The sequence below is a fragment of the Cavia porcellus genome, unplaced genomic scaffold, assembly GCF_034190915.1.
Source record: "Cavia porcellus strain 051 isolate PalLab524CR breed Dunkin Hartley unplaced genomic scaffold, mCavPor4.1 scaffold_38, whole genome shotgun sequence".
In the NCBI taxonomy this organism is placed as follows: domain Eukaryota; kingdom Metazoa; phylum Chordata; class Mammalia; order Rodentia; family Caviidae; genus Cavia; species Cavia porcellus.
The window spans coordinates 5523177-5527269 of record NW_026947521.1 but is presented as its reverse complement, the minus strand read 5'-3'; the positions used below and the strand labels follow the sequence as shown (position 1 = coordinate 5527269).

Genomic DNA, 4093 nt, shown 5'->3' with positions numbered 1-4093 from the left:
TCCGCCGCCCGCCCGGCCCACCAGCCCGCGCGCTCTCCCAGCCCCGCGCGCCGCCCCTTCGCGCGCTCTCGCCCGCCTTGGAGGGGCGAGCACGCGCGCGCGCACCGCCCTCTCCCAGAGCGCCCCTCAGTTTCAGGGACCCAGTCTCCACGAGGCCCCGCCTTCTGGCGTTCCAACAGGCGGAAGAAGAGACCTAGAGGGCACTTGATTGGCTGAGGGGCGGGTCCAGAGCGAGGGGGCAGGGCGATCAAGACCTAGGGCCCTTGTGAGGGAAAAATTTGGTTCTATTAAATACCAGAAGAGAAAAGAAGTTTTGGTCTATTTGAATATCGGATCTCCTTATGGAAGCCAGTCTCCAATACCGAATAGGCGCTTTCAAGTACTCCAGTACAGTATTTGGTAATTATCAAATTAAATTCTACTCTGCGGGCCTTTGCCATAAACACAAAACTACATCTCCCAGGAGGCTCTGCGACGTGCCTTGCGTCATCACATAGTCCTCCACCGCGCCGGAACAAAATAATCCCTTCGTTTTTCTGAAGGTATTGGGAGTAATATTTCACTTTTCTCCTCACCGGAGCCAATTTAAGTGTTATCGTGATCAGATAAGTTACGTGTCTGGGGTTTGTTAGCGATTTTGGTAAAGAAAAAGAAAGACTATCAAAATAAAATGCTGCGGAGTGATTCCTCTGGCGCTATGAGACGTCGAGTGTGAGAAGCAGCGGTGACTGAGAGGGGCTGAGGGAACTGTGCTCTGTCCAGGGCCTCGTATTAGCTCCTGGCCTCGGGTTATTGTGTCGTCTGCAGGTCAGTAGGCTCTGCGAGCTTGGGGGTGGCCACCATCGTGGTGTCCTTCGTCCTCTGACTAAAGATCATCGACTTGCTGTTGCTGATTTGTCTCGGATAGAGGCCGACTGAATGGGGGCGCCTCACTTCCGGTTGGGGGTAGGGAGGGATACCTCCTGGGGGAGGGGGGAACAGAACTCACTTCCTGCGGTGCCGGATGGTGATTTGGGGGTATCCAACCCACTTCCCGTGCTGGGGAGGGCCTAAAAAGCTGGTGCTGGGATCCCTCGCCAAAGACTGCCTCGCATAGCTTGAGAGTGTTTTCGTGTCAAAAGTGAGATTTTTTTCAGGACTATCATCAACCTGCAGGCTGAGTTACGTGTTAGGTTTCTACGTATGAGATGGAAAATTTCTTCCATAGCAAAATTTTCCTAATGCTTTCTTAAAAGAATACAAAATCCCTTGTTAAAATTCATTATAAAAGAACACAGTTTTTGGGTTTTTTGGTATGACTCACGAATTGCGTGCCACCCCACGTCTACCTTGATGGAGTTTTTGGAGTGACGTGCAGCAAGAACGCTAGATAAAAAGCATGGCCTTTTACCTAGAGGACTGATCACATAAATTACGGGGCATTTTCATCTTAGCTGAGAGCAAGTGTACGAAGTAGTCACATTTGGCGTTGCCTTAACTGAAGTAATTGGTCCCCTATATTCTTAGGTCTTTGGTTTTGAGGTTGCAGGTTTGACCTGAGAACAACTTCCTCAGCCTTAAATGTTCTTTCATGAGGCTGGTATGTAACGTTTGTGAAAGTTGTATTTTAGTACATCTTTTCCCTTTGTAGTTGAGTTAAATTGGCAGTGGTTTAAAAATTATTGCTGTCTGTTCGTTGTGGTTTTAAAGCATGATGCAGGGATCGTGAGCTTGGCCCACAAAAGACAAAAGATGAGTAAAAGAATTTACTTCCAGTCTTCTGTTGTATAAGGAAAGGTACGTGAATTGGTAATAAACACTCAATTTTGATGCCTTATCATTTGTCAAGTAGCAGTATGTGGGGTGTGTGTACTGAAGAATTTTGTTTGTTTGTTTGTTTGTTTTTGATACCAAGGATCAAACTCACAACCTCATGCTTACCAGGCAAGTGCTTGAGCCACTGAGCTAAATCCCCAGCCCAAGAATCAGTCTTTTTACAGTTCAACAATTGACATCTCAACAATTTCAGGATATCCACCATTTGTACCTAGAACTGCAATGTTTTTCAAAAATTATTGAAATTATAGTACCCGTGTATTTTTTCCTTGAGGTTCTTACTTAATTCTAGCCTCAGAATTTGTAGTTTTAATTCCAGTTAAAGATACATGGTTTAGAGTTTATTAGAAAACATTTCAAACTATGAAAATAAAAGTAATTTAACCTTATGTACACTTTTTTAAGGAATCATTCTAATGAGTTGAGGATGTAGCTCAGTGATAGAGCACTTGCCTACTGTTTGAAGACTTGGGTTCCATCCCAGGTCCTCGAAAAATCAGCCAGAGCCCCTAAAAGCAGTTATCTTTTAAAAGACCACAAAATTAGAGCAGCAGTTGAGTGAAAAGACAAGACTAAATAATGTCCCTGTTGTGTCTAACAGGGTTAGGGCATGAGGTTAGGGGCATGAGGACTGCCTCAAGTACCTATTAATTGACTAGAAAGTGTGCATTATCTTCTATATTAATGTAGTATGATGTTGACACTCTGGCAAACTAAATCGTAGTTGAGGAATTGTAGAACTAAAAGAAGAGAAAATGATACTAAAATGTTGATTGAGATGCAGTATACTACATTGCCTTTTTGGAAAGCAAGGAATTTATTAAATTGGTCCTCATAATACTTCACGAAGGCATGCAGTATAATAGAAATAAGAAAAATTGCTGCAGCCGAAAGCTTTGAGCAGCTTGAAGAATTATCTGTTGAGGAGAAAACAATACATAAAGTACATATCTGGAAGAAGACATTTTCTGACAAGTGACAGTTACTGGTTGGTTCCATCAAAGGAGAAATATTGTGGAAGCTTCTAAAAAACAGAGGGACGGGGGATTAGGGGTTTTAGCGCAGCGGCATAAGCGCCTGCCTTGTAAGCAGGCAGTCGTGAGTTCGATCCCCAGTACCGATAAAAAGGAAAAAGACAAAAAAATAAAAATACAAAAATAAACAGAGGGAGGCTGGGGATTAGCTCAGTGGCATAAGTGGCTTTTGCCTAGCCTACTCAAGGTCGTGAGTTCGATTCCCAGTACCAAAAAAAAACCACAGAGGGAAAGTCTGTGGATACTGTTTTTATTCTTTTTTAGTGTATCTGTGAAGAGGCTTGTATCCTGTCTTCCAAAAGTTTTTCAGGGTTCTTTCTTAATTCCCATTTGTTGCATTTTTCTTTTCATATCCTAACAAGAACATAGTGTCACAATTAGAAAAATAAAACTCTTGCTATTATACTGTTACTTCTTTGAGTTAATGATTTGAGATTTTTGTATCAGTACTTGCCATTTGTAATAAATTACCTGTTTTTTAGAGTAATTGGTTAGATTTCTTTTCCAGAAGCATTTTTTGAGTACACTGCTAAATTATAGATTCTGTCTCATTTAAGTGATTCTCTCAAGAGGTGCTATGCATTATGCCCTTTTCATTCTTTTGTCTGTCTTTGTAAAATCATGCTTATATTTTATATCTTACACGGTTTTTGCTTCTTGTTTTGGTGGTAATGGTTTGCCGTGGAATTGAGCATTAAATGGAGTATCCTAGTTAAAATGTTTTTTAAACTTACTGCTCTACTGTTTTTGCTTGACTACTTTAAAGAATATTCAATGGCCATGCATGATGATGCATACCTGGAATCCCAACACTTACCCGTAATCCCAGCACTCAGGAGGCTGAGGCAGGATGATGGTCGAGAGTTTGGGGTTATCCTGGGTTCCACCTTGACTTCAAGGCGGGCCTGAGCTACATAGGGAGATCCTGTCTCAAAAAACAAAAACAAACAAAAAAGAGTATTCAAATAAAAATTCCCTGTACATGTCTTTTCATAATTTCCACAAAATTTAGTTCTTGCTGTGTGACATTCACTTTCTAGGACTTCAAATACATAAATGCAGGCCAAATATCTATATTCTCTTGGTGTTTACTTCCCAGTTCAGAATACACAACTGGAATTGTGTTTCCCTGGAATTCCTAAGTGGTTGTATATTATAATCATTGTTCAGACCAGATCAGGATGTAGCCCTAATTTCGTTTCTTGGTCTTGATCTCTAAACAATTCTAAACATAAGAATATTTC

General features: G+C 41.7%; 1 protein-coding gene across 2 annotated transcripts in view; it reads left to right on the top strand.

Moving 5' to 3' along the window:
• The first annotated feature begins 284 nt into the window (after positions 1-284).
• The window catches only part of Hmg20a (high mobility group 20A), a 65204-nt gene continuing 61395 nt past the window's right edge, over positions 285-4093 (top strand). The window contains exon 1 of one of the 2 annotated variants that reach the window (XM_063243517.1): positions 285-399. The gene's annotated coding sequence lies outside the window, so the exon portion shown is untranslated. Of the gene's footprint in view, positions 400-601; positions 808-4093 lie in introns of those variants that run through there. The other variant, XM_005000807.3, reaches the window with a different exon arrangement.